Source organism: Peromyscus maniculatus, chromosome 4 (genome assembly GCF_049852395.1).
Source record: "Peromyscus maniculatus bairdii isolate BWxNUB_F1_BW_parent chromosome 4, HU_Pman_BW_mat_3.1, whole genome shotgun sequence".
Classification (NCBI taxonomy): domain Eukaryota; kingdom Metazoa; phylum Chordata; class Mammalia; order Rodentia; family Cricetidae; genus Peromyscus; species Peromyscus maniculatus.
Genome location: NC_134855.1, coordinates 37,118,255 through 37,131,021, shown reverse-complemented (window position 1 = coordinate 37,131,021; position 12,767 = coordinate 37,118,255). Strand labels below are relative to the sequence as shown.

The 12,767-nt window shown below is 41.3% G+C and overlaps 1 protein-coding gene across 27 annotated transcripts in view; it reads right to left on the bottom strand.

The window, feature by feature from the left end:
* The window catches only part of Pkp4 (plakophilin 4), a 224,053-nt gene that overhangs the window by 52,725 nt on the left and 158,561 nt on the right, over positions 1-12,767 (bottom strand). For 2 of the 27 annotated variants that reach the window (XM_076569525.1, XM_076569526.1), the window contains exon 1: positions 3,005-3,102. The exons of the other annotated variants lie outside the window; for them this stretch is intronic. The gene's annotated coding sequence lies outside the window, so the exon portion shown is untranslated. Of the gene's footprint in view, positions 1-3,004; positions 3,103-12,767 lie in introns of those variants that run through there. 27 annotated transcript variants of the gene reach the window in all.

The following is a 12,767-nucleotide window of genomic DNA, read 5'->3' as shown; positions in this document are numbered from 1 at the left end:
ACCCTCTCTCCCATAGCTTGTTTTATTTTCTATAGAACCATTTGCTACCTTGACCTTAAATGACAATCACCATTACCCAAACCAACTCATCGGTGTCTCCATCCTAACCTGTTTTTTTAATGCTGTACTGAGGTGATATAGCTCACGCTGATTTTGCACACTACTCAGACACCCTCTTTCCTCTCAGACATGAAACATACATCTCTCCATGTTTGGGCTGTCGCCATTTGATCTCCGTTTTTCAGATTTAACCTTTACGGAGTTAACACACATTTTCAGAAATGCTGCTTCACTTTCAAACATTTTAGCTAATTCTGAGTCACATTCTGAGCTCAAAACACAGCTCCAAGGATTTCAATGTCTTCACTAGGATTTCTTCCTTCTTCCCTAGGGATCTCGTGTATGTGGCACTGAGGGAATACTCTTTAAAGTATGTAGGTTCAGGGAGGCAGACTTTGGTCTCCTGGGCGCTGCTGCCTCCCCAGTGCCTTGGGTAGCACTTTGTACTCAGTGGGGGCTCAGTAAGTATCTGTTGAACAAACTGAGTAGCAATAGCAGCTCTCCTTTACTGGGTACCGATTCAGAGTACCGTGCTATACCATTATTTATGCATTCAATAAAGTTGATCTATGCAAAACAGAGTAAAAATTTCAGGTAACACTAGTCGAGCTGGTCTAGAGGAGTTCATGAGAGAGAACTGGGGAATCCTAGTGCATTCTGAGCCTTTAACATGATGTCAGATTCAGGCTGAAGTTGTTTCCTGGCCTGTGGGAAGAGATGCTGACATTCCTCACAGGGGCTTCTAACAGCCTGGGTTCTGATCCATCATTTGACAATACATTTCTAGGCGGTAGAAATCTGTGACAGCTCTGAATTCTCAAGTCTGGAATTTTAATGTAAGATTTCAGCTGCATGTGGCCTCTCTGGTAGATGGTAAAACATCATCTGAGTCACTGCTGGGGAGTTAACATTGAAGTAACTTGCTTCATTTGTAATCTTCTACTAGGGGTTTCTAGAGTTTCTGCACATGGTATATAGCAGTTCCTGAAGGAGTCTGTTAAGGCTTCATTAGCACATAGAGTATGCTGGGATAGAAGAGTCACAGGGAACCAGAACGACCACAGGCCCACAAGGGGCATTCACTCAGGCAGAGAACACTGGGCAGGCGAGGGGAAGCAGCAACAAAGCTGCCCCAGAGACCGTCGCTGTCCCAGACCACACGCACACACGCAGGTGCATGCATGTGCGTGCGCGTGTACACACACACACACACACACACACACACACACACAAAACAGAAACACATACCAATCTTTAAAAGAAACAGACTTTAAGCACCTCCCCCACTCGTGTGTGTGTGTGTGTGTGTGTGTGTGTGTGTGTGTGTGTGTGTGTGTTACAAAGACTGAACCTAGGGCCCCACAGATGCTAGGCAAGTGCTTTCCCACTGAGCTGTATTCTCAGTCCTAGGTTTAGTTAAAGCCTGCAATGCCAATACATCAAGGAGTTGGGTTAGAAATACCAAGTGGTATGCAATGTCTCAGATGAAAAAGTTTCTTCACAGAAACCCCAAACACTCAAAGTTTGTATATGGTACCCTTAGAAAACACAGAGAGCCAAACATACAACTATACAGAGCTATTACCTAGAAAGAGAGAGAGCCACACCTTAAAATTTTTGAACCTGGGCTACTCTTTTTAGCCAATGGAATATAATATTATCTCAGAAACCATGAGACAAGCAGTTGAACCTTTCTTCATGAGACATATACAAGGCTGGGGTGTAGTTCATTGGGCAAGCAATTGTTCAGCATGCACAAAGTCATAGGTTCAATTCCCAGTACTGAGGAAAGAAAAAAAATTGAAATTAATCGTGGACTGGGGAAATAGTTGGGAAAGTGTTTGCTTTGCAAGCTTGAAGGCCTGTTAATCCCCTAAGCCACATGAAATGCCAGAGTGGCATAATGCACTTGTAACTGCAGCATCGGGGAGGGAGAGACAGGAGGGTCCCTGAGGCTCCCCAGCCTGCCAGGTTATTAATTGGTGAGCACAAGGCTAATGAAAGACTGCCTCAAAGGAGGTGGTGGTCCTGAGGATGATAGCCAAAGCTATGCTCTGCCACTACCCCCTGCCCCAACACACACATACAAACACATCTGTACATGTACTGGCACATACAAGTACTCAAATATGCCCATCCACATACACACATTAAAAATAAAACCTAAACAAATTGAGAGAAAATACAAAGGAGTATACTGATTCTACACTGGTCATACTAAAAATGAAAACACACACACAAAAAAACCTAACACAATTAGTTAAAAATAGAAAAGCAAGTCAAACAATATTACTCTAAAAGCAACATTATCCATGTACCCTTGGAGTTTTATCCTCTGACTGCTTCTTCTATTTTTCAATTCAGTGCCCTGGGAGCCAGTGTACAGACAACAAGGGGTACTAGTAAGATGACGGGGTACTACAGTACCACACTGCCACGCTCGCAGAGTCTAAACAGGAGAGCCACGCAACTGGGTGTGGAGGAAAGAGGGGTTTTGTAGCCTACCTCTAAGCAAATATGCCAGGTAGAGTTGTGACAACGTGATAGAAAGATCTATTTAATATGAACTACAAATCAATCAACCTTTATACTATGCACAAGCTCCTCAGGCATTTTTCTCTTTCTGCGCAGCCCATCAGTAAGTGTCCATAAGACAACAGGTACTGAAATGCCTTCTGATTCATTACAACAATGTTAAGTGGCTTCCAAAATAGTTTTGCTATTATTCACTGTGTTTCCTTGAACATTTATTAATTTACAAAGCACACACACACACACACACACACACACACACACACACACACACACACAAATGCATGTACTTGTGGTCACAATGCACTAGATAATCAGAACACCAGTTTCCTAATTAATTGACAAAAATTTTCCTGATTTGAGAATGGTGAGGGCTGTAGCTATCAGTTATGTATTACTTATGTAGTCTTACCTTACAAAAGAGCTTATGCAGATTGGAAGAAGGTACTATTCCAAATCAGAGAAACCAGAGGCATAAAGGGCAGGGTGAACCATCTTATGACTAGTACTGTAACCTAGAATACATAGTTGGCAGGGCTGTGATTTTTATTTGGTCAGGATAGGAAATCAAAACATTTCAATGATGAATGGCATGTGAGTGCTACTTTTAACTGCATCCTGAACAACATATTACTCAAAAGATATCACAGACATGTTTTCATGGGCATTTTCAAACATCAGTTAGCGTCTTCCAAGAAGGTGTGTACCTAAAAATAGAGCCCGAACATTCTTTAAGGTACAATGGAATCTCCTTCTGAGCCTAAGAATGGAAGATACTGGAATCATGGTCCTTCCTGCCTGTCAAATTTCATCTAATGCTCTAATTTTTTTTAAAAAGATGATTAATTCGCATAAAGTTTCATCTATGAAAAATATTAGCAGGTTAAGGATAATAACAAAAAACTGACATGTTATTTACCTCACGAAGTTCCTAGTTAAAGATGGAATATAACACAGATTATTTTATGTTTTCTGAAATATCCACCTCCAAATAGATCACACACACACACACACACACACACACACACACACACACACACACACACACACATACACACACACACACATACACACACACACACACACACACACACACACACACACACACACACAGAGAACATTTGCTTAGAGAAAGTCTTCATTAAAGTATCTGGAGTCATTAAAATGGCTCTGCTTTGTTAAGCCACACACCACGCTGTTAGACTGTATGAGGCGAGGGAGGTCTGCACTGTGTAAATCACCATGGCAACAGGAGCTCTCGCTCAGGGGAGATTTTTGGCATCTACAACACTGTAATGAGTCTTTCACAGCCCAGTACGCTGGAACCTCAGGCTGGGTTCTCCTTGCTCTTCTCCCAAGTCTTCCAAGTGGCTATGGGGTTTAGGAGATGGCAATATCTAACAGTTCCTTCCAACTCGGGCCTGTGAACTGAGGAACACAGCACGAATCTTCCTGATGGACCCTGAGGCTCTCACTCCTGAATCGACCTCAGATGCAAGAAGAATCTACTTTCTACAAGTGCAGAAATGCCTCAGAGGCCTCCTATGCTCAGAAGCAAAGTTCCAGGACAAGTTCTGAAAGAGGACCTAGGCCTGGTCCCAAAAGGATTCCTCCTATTTAGTACTTTGTGGTATGTATGATGCATCCTTACAGCAGACAACCAGGAACAGAGGGAAGGAGATCGCTTGGAAATACTTTTGGAGTGAAAGTTCCAAACAGGGTGATAGAAACATGGAACACAGAAAGGTTGCCTGGTACTTGGAAAACAGGCAGGCTGATAATTTAAGAATATTAAAGATACATATGAGTTTGCTGACTCAGCTAAAAGTTACTGTGTACATATAAATACCTTTTCAAGGCTAGATTTTTTTTTTTTTCCCCCCGAGACAGGGTTTCTCTGTGTAGCTTTGCGCCTTTTCCTGGAATTCACTTGGTAGCCCAGGCTGGCCTCGAACTCACAGAGATCTGCCTGGCTCTGCCTCCCGAGTGCTGGGATTAAAGGCGTGCGCCACCACCACCCGGTTCAAGGCTAGATTTTTAATGGAAGTACAGATTTGAGAGAAAGGGTTGAAGCCCATGTTTCGTAAAATTATTCCTAGTCTGGTTTTCTTGACTATGTCTAAGTGCTGATGAATATTCATATCAGCTTTTAAATATTCATGATAGAGCTGAAATTTTGCTCATCTAGAAAATGCTACATGAAAAGCTCTGGGAGACAGAAAACCATTGATGAAGTGCCTTCTAGTTTACTTCCAAGTGCTCGCCCTGAAGTTCACGCTAACGGCTTGCCTGTCTGTGTCTCGGTTTGTGGCCAAAGCAAACTTTTTGTCTGCTCACTGATACGTTGATTTCCACAAAGACAAACTTGAAACGTGATTTAGTTCTGTGCAACACCAAAGAGATGCCTCACAATGAACACTTTCAATTACTGAATTTTATCCTAGAATGTGAAACCATTAAAACAATTCCAGGGAAAAAGAAGGAATAGGGGTTTCCATACATAACCATGGCAAAATGAGTGTTTATTAGCTATTTGTAGTCTGTGCAGGAATGAACACACAGGTGTTTTACCCGACAGAAGAACACATGCTTTGTTACTATAAAAGGAAAGCCAGCAAAAACAAGAAGAAATATAAAGTGGGAAAAGAATAGGCCAGATACAAAGTTAACAGCTAGGCACTCTGAAATGTCCACGGGCCTTGGATTCATTTGGGGAAAGTTGAAGAAAAAATTAAGGAGCTGGGTATGGTAGTGCCTAACTATAACCTTAGCACTTGGCAAGCTGAGGCAGGAGGATCACAAGTTTGAGGCCAGGTGGCTACAAAACCAGATAATCTCCACACAAAGCTTAAGGAATTCATGGTGATGTAAAAAGTTATTAACTTATGGGGAAACACAGCCAAGCACTTGAAGTCACTCTCATAATTTTTCATGGACAGATTTTATTTCTCTTGGAAAAAAATACTCTCAAACATAGAAACGAGACGATCAGGAGGCTGGTGAGATGGCTTGGTCATTATGAGGGCTGGCTGCTCTTGCTGAGGACTCGCAGTTTGGTTTCTGGCACCCATGACAGGAGGCTCACTATCACCTGCAAGTCCAGCTCCAGAGGATCTGACACCCTTCTCAGTTTCCTGTGGGCTCCTGCATCCACGCGCATACACACATGGTCAAACAAAATGTCTCGAAAGGAAGAAAGAAATGGGAGTATCGGAAATCAGGAAATAAGAAGATGCCACAGATTGCTTTAGACCAGGCAGGCATGGTAGTGTACTAGGGATGGAAGCAGGACCAGTGTAGGGTCATCCTTAGCTACACAGGGAATTCCTGGCCAGCCTAGGCTACCTCAGCCCTCTTCTCTACAAACATAACAAAGCAAACACCCCTTAAGCTCTACTTAAGCTTTGAGGTGGCTCAGAAACAGCCAGATGCATGTCTGTTGAAGTAAACTTATAGTATTCTTATTTGGTGATGGCCCAAGCACAAACAATGATAATTCACAGTTCTGAAGCAGAAAGGCTGCTTTTCACTGTTCAGCACCACGTAAGGAATGGTTCCAGGATCTGTAGATGTAAGAACGTGTGGATGCTGAAGATGCTTATGTAGTTCTCGTGTGTGTGTGTGTGTGTGTGTGTGTGTGTGTGTGTGTGTGTGTGTGTGTAAGAGAGAGAGAGAGAGAGAAGTCTCACATAGCAGTCCAGAGAGAGAGAGAGAGAGAGAGAGAGAGAGAGAGAGAGAGAGAGAGAGAGAGAGAGAGAGAGAGAAGTCTCACATAGCAGTCCAATCTGGACCTTCATATAAAATGAAGGGTAGTTGCATCTACACCCAACTTCCTATACACTTTATATTCAGACTACTTATCATAACCAATATGATGTAAATGTTTTAATCAAATTATTGTACTGAATTATTTAGAGATGACAAGGTGAAGTTCACACAGACACAATCATCACAATCTAAACATTATGCCCCTGAGCAACATGATTTCACAATTTTTCCATCTGCAATGGTTGGCTCTGTGGTGGTAATGGAGGACAGTACAAATATTTTTGCTTAATAAATGTTCATTTAAAAATCTCAAATATGCAGAAAATATGAATTAAATTAATACCCACTTGCTGGAAAACCCATGTCATCTGTTCCACAGTAAGTTTCTTTCTATGATTCATGGGTAAGGAAACCCTGTACAATACAGCCAACCTTTTCTGTCTTTTATTCAAGTCACTTTGATGTGTCACTTTAACCCCAATATTTCAAATGATTTATGTAAGGAATTTATAACACTTCTAATATCGTCCGTTTATCTTTTTCCTTTCTTTGTTATAGAATCTTAGTACCTCTTTTAGCAAATCATTCATCTCCAAATATTTCCATGTCCCTTTATAAAACCAGGACACTATACAACTGTAATTACTTCAAAGTCATATACTGACTTCACAATTAATTTTCCTGGTGTCTTGAAAGTGTTTTTATTTAGCTGTCTGATACGAGTCAGATCAAAAGAAGACTCTGTTTTATTGGTACAACTGTTACTTAAGCCCCTTAATGTAGAAAGGAATGATCACTGCTAATTTTCATGTCTTGTCTTATTGAGGAAACCCCAGCAATAAATTGGCTTCAAAGCCTGAAGATTACGGACACCTTGTTCCAAACCCGAATTTTGAATTTCACCGTGTGTGGTGAAGCCTGAGCACAGAGCTTAGAAGCCCTCTAGGGGGTCTGATGTATAGAGAAGTTGGGGGCCATCTGGGGTGAGGGCTGGAGTCCTAACTACTCCAACAATGGTAAAGAAGGGTGCTTTCTGTTTGTCTGAGTGGTGGCTATCACATTCATTCTAAGAAGAAAATATGTCTGATCTTTTGAGCCATGTATGAATCCAGATGCAAGCAGAGCTGGCAGGACACAGTACAATAATTCAATTATTCCAAGGTCATGATGCTTTCCAGTGCCTGTACAAACCGATCAAATAACGACTGTCAGCTGTGTTTCCATCTCTATGGAATGCTATGATTTACGAATATTTAATAATGAGTTCTTTAAATGATTTTATTCCTTTTAGTGTGCCTATAAATGGAATGATATAAGTATATTTAAAACAAATGACTTTTTAAAATCTTATTTAAAAACGTAATAACTCTCTGAAAATTTAAACATGCGTCAAGATTTCCTTCCTGTACTCTGGTAATCCTGAGCACATGGAGATGGGGCTCTAGTTGGCATCCACAGAGGTAGAGACCATTAAGCACTTTTAACAGGCAAACTGCAATGTCAAAGTGTAGGCAGGTACTCATGCCCTGGCAGGCCCAGTTCTAGAAATCTATCTGACAGAGACAACCAGATATGCTAAGGAGATCTTCACCCCTGTTTGTCCAAGTGAAAAACTGAAAGGAAAGGAAGATACCACTCAACTCTTAAAAAGACAAAAGTATATCTTTATATCCTTGCATAGAAACACAAGATTTGTTACCAGGTTGATAAGGAGGAAGAGAAAGAGGAGGAACAGGAGAAGAAGAGGAGGAGGAGGAGAAAGTCACAGGACAACAAATAGCATGTGGTAATTTGTGTGAAACAAACAAAATTCACATCTGTGCTCATTTACAGAAAAGAACATAATACACAGCAGCTATTAGTCCTCTCTGTGTGGGTCGACAGAGGGCTGTGCTATACAGTATGGGAAGGTGTAGGGACGAAGCAGAGTTTTCCTTTACTACAGGTGTTTCTAGACGTTTAAGTTCTAACAAACAAACAAGCATATTTTACTTTTGTAACAGTTCCTTCTGTGTCCGTGACTAAGTCAGGCCCACACAAACAAAGGGGGTTCAAAACTTGGACTCCACGTGTGGGTTTTACAAGAAACTCTTATCCTCCTGGCATTTTGAAGAGAAATAGGAAGCGAGTGAATGTTAAATTTTGTCATTTGTACAGTTGATAGCCACAATAAATCACAACACCCAAGATCTTCAATAATACAGTAGTCATTTTACACATGAGCGCTGATCTAATAGTCCATTTGTTACTATGGACAATATAACACCACTTCCTACTGTATTGCCACATTTCTACTGAGGCATAACCTGCTCCAATTTAAGCTCGTGTGTTATCTCATGATGAACTAAAGCTTTTTTGTGTTGCAAATTGCTTGTTCCAGATGGAGGAAAGACAGAAAGAAAAATTGTCTTAAGTCTAGTTTCTCATTTATCTTCAGTATTTGTGTCTGGGGGCTTACACTCACTCTGGTGCCAAAACTTGTATCTATTCATTTTAGAAACAAACAAAAAAACTCTCTACATATAAACAAAATGTAGAGCCTACCATTATAGTCTTAAACTTGGCAGAATACATTTTCTAATGTCACACAGGGCTGAAATCAGTGGACAACATTTATAAACCATGACATTTCAATACACTGAATATACAGTAAATGAATATAGTACTTTGAAAGTAAGTAATTGCTTTAAAATTTCTATTTGATTACAATCCTTTCCTGTCCCTTCCACATTTAGTATCAAATATTGGAAGTCCTTACTACATAGAATTATTGTTTTCTCCCTACTCATTTGAATCTACAGGGCACATTTATGTAAAGCCCTGTGGGTAACTACAAGTTTCACCCATTTTATTATCTTGTGTCGTTTGTTGATTTGTTTTTTTGAGAAACCCTAATCTTTTTGGCCTCTTGAATTTCTAATTTCTGAGTACCAATGCCCCATCTTAATCTTTTGAACACTTCTTTCTAGGAACCATGGTAGTGTTAAAGTCAATGGGCCTGGCCAGGCCTGGTGGTTCAGGCCTGTAAAATCCCAGTTACTTGGAAGACTGAAGCAGAAGACCCTAAGTTCAAGGCTCTAGGCTACAGAGTGAGTCTGGGGTCAGCCTGAGTTGGTGGGTGGTAGAAGACTTGTCTTAGACTCACAAGGCCCTGGCTTCGATGCTCAATACAAAAGAAAAAAGGGAAATCTCTTTGCCCCTAAACAAGAACAGTAAAACAATGGGTTTTACAGACTGTGGGGTGGGTGGAACAGATCAGTGCCTTTCAGCTCTGCAAGGTGGGTGTTTCCGGTCTAATCCAGTTTTCTGAGACAGATTCTTCCTATCCCCCCACTTCTCACACAGACCCTTTCAAACTGGCAACTTCTCAGATTATAGTGATTTTTTTTTTCTGGAACAGAAAAACTGTGAAATTGTGATTTGTAGCAACTTACATTTCACAAGCCATGGCCAAAGCATGTAAGCAGCAACCAGTGAACGATGACAAAAGAGCTAATCTTGTCATCTTGGCTTCATAAGCTTCTTTCTGATGGCCAGACACTGTTATAGTTGTCCATTAAAAAAATACAATTGATGTGTTTTACCCCTATAAAAAAAACCCCAAAGTTTCTTTTCATAACAGATATTCCACACACTGCATCTACTGCGAGAGTCTATGTGCCCACGTCGGCTTTCTCACTCCTTTTGGCCCTTTATTATTAGTAGTACATGCTTTCTGATATTCTGACATTATTTTCTATTTCAATATATACTGTTTTAAATATACCTCACTGTACAAGTATATAACATGGTCAGAGACATGCAAAGATAAATGACGAAAAATGATGCACTCATGAAACAGACACAGAAGGCAGCATGGGAAGGCACGGCGCCCTCTGGATTGTTAGAGCAGAACACAGGTTACTAGAAATGTGAGACTAAGAAAAATACAAAGCAGAGACACAAAACAGTAAATTCTCCTCCCCATGAGAGACAAAAAGAAGTGTACCGATGTTTTATGAAGTGAAAATATGATGCTGGTGATGTAGAAAATGCAGAGTGATGGAGAGGGAAGCAGGCAAAGAGCTGAGGAAGCCCAGTGCTTCAGAGCAGCAGCGTCGCTCTGTAGGGAAGTGGTCCAGACCCACAGGATGCAAGGATGTGGTACTGCCATCTCTTCCTCATCCTTTGGGAAGTGCCTCTTTCAAAAAGTCTACCATTCTTAGTGCAGGGTAAATACCACACATCATCTACCAAACACTGGACAAAACCAGATCTTCCTGAGCTGAATCATGAAGAAATGGGAGTCTTTCTGCTTAGTGCACCCCAAGTTCTTCCTTAGATGCTGTAGTAAGTTGGCTATTTAAAAACAAAATTCAACAGCTGGGCTCAGGTTTGGCATTTCAACAGAAGGTAGCATCCTCAAGATCTCTCCCAGACATCAACGCTGTGCCTTGCTAACAATTCACCTTCTTCCTGGAAGGCTTTTAAGGGAATGAACTTTTCAAATCAAATCTGTAAAACTTTAAAGAGGGAGAAAAAAGCAGAGAAATTGTCTGCAAGTAAATGCAAAATATAAAGACGCTGAGAACAGCAGCAGACCTTCAGCTGCATTCGTTCTGTGTAGTCCTTCCTTACTGAGGGAGCCAAGGAAGAGAAGGAAGGTGTCTTTTGTTGAGACCAAGCCAAAGACACAGCACGCTGAAGACCTTTGAAATATTTTCCACATGTCAAAGCCACCCCTGCTCATTCTGGGCAAGATTTTCATAGTACATTCTGTCTGGGCTTCTACATACACAGAATTAATACAATAAGGTTTACTACAGTAAAAAGAGCATCAAAACTGTCATTTTATTACAATTATTAATTTACACTTGAACTTGTAAAGGGCAGCTATTATCTACTAGAAAAAGGAGCATAAAAGGAATGGGATTTTACTTTTATTCATAAAGTCAATTTTCAATTTCCTGCCCTTGTAGCTTAGCTTACTGTCATGGCCGCAGTTTAGATGCCGTAAGCATGGCAAAAAGCAGGCAAATATCAGAACAGCACGATGAATTCTGTGAGGCCAGGAGAAAGCACACGGACTGCTGCCATTTATGGCTGTTAGAGCTGAAAGTGAAACCCACCCTGCAAAACAATAAATACATGAATATAAGGCCCGGACTGGAGTAAGAGTTTGGATTATGGGGCTCTAAGAAAAATAGGGGGCCAGGTCATTTGGGAGTTGAAGGGGGACCCAGCTGTGGCAAGGGCAACAGAATTGTTGTAGCTGTATCTCCCTGCTCCTGCTGTACTGGGGTGGGAGAGGGGTATGTGGGCAGCATTTAATTGTTATGCATTTAAATTAAATATATTTAATGCTTATACATGCAAATATTTTATGTATTCCTATATATTTTACATACAAGGAGATGACTAGAAAGCCTACTAGGGTGATGAAAAGTCAAAAAGGAAGACACACACACACACACACACACACACACACACACACACACATCTGTGCAAACTTTTTGAAAAACTTTAAGAAAAATGTCAAGCACATTAATGATTGTTTGCTACTTGCCTATGATACAAATCCTAAAGACGCTGACCTAAGTGTGGGGATGAGGGAAGAAGGAAGGGTCCAGGAGGTCCTGGATACTGCATTCTCATCATGTGGCTTCATCTTTCGGTACTGTGCATCACACACATAGGAGCACCCCACACCTGCCTGGTCTTGGTAGCTAACACTCTCCAGCTGCCTGCCCTCTCTAGCTCAGGATGGCAGGCAGCAGCGGCTGGGTGGGAGAGAATGGCAGAGGAGACAGGTGCCACTTCGTCTCAACTTCAGACAGCGTTTCTGCCACAGAGGGCATCTCCCTGGTTTCAAGGAATACCGAACAACTCCCTGTGCCAACTGTGCCAACTGTGGCAACTCTAAGACTCCGACAAGCCAGGTACCTCATTGCCCCCAGCCCTGGGAATGGTGGCAGACATTCAGCAGCATAAGTCTCTAGGGTACTCCACTATCCAGCTGAATCTCTCAGCTCTTTCGACCTTACTTTCATAGCTACAGGTGCTCTGCATCAAATTCCCTATATTGAACTAGCTGGCGAAGCTTCTGCTTTCTCAGCCAAAGTCTGATGCAGAGATATAGCTCTTATTGCTGGACCATAAAGAACTCTTACCCATCAAATAGTAACTCTCCAACAGGAAAGAAGGGTACTGACTCTTAGGGTACTGACTTTTCCAGATACAAAAGACATTAGGGAGAAGATGTAAGAGGCTCAATCTCATAGACTTGGAGGGAGGGAAACTGAATACAATCTTGTGAGAAAGCCACTTGGTTACATACATCAAAGACCTTAACGGCGTAATATACCAAACATACTTTTTTTCCTAAAAACCTAGTAGACATATTTTATATAGTTATATTATCAGCTATT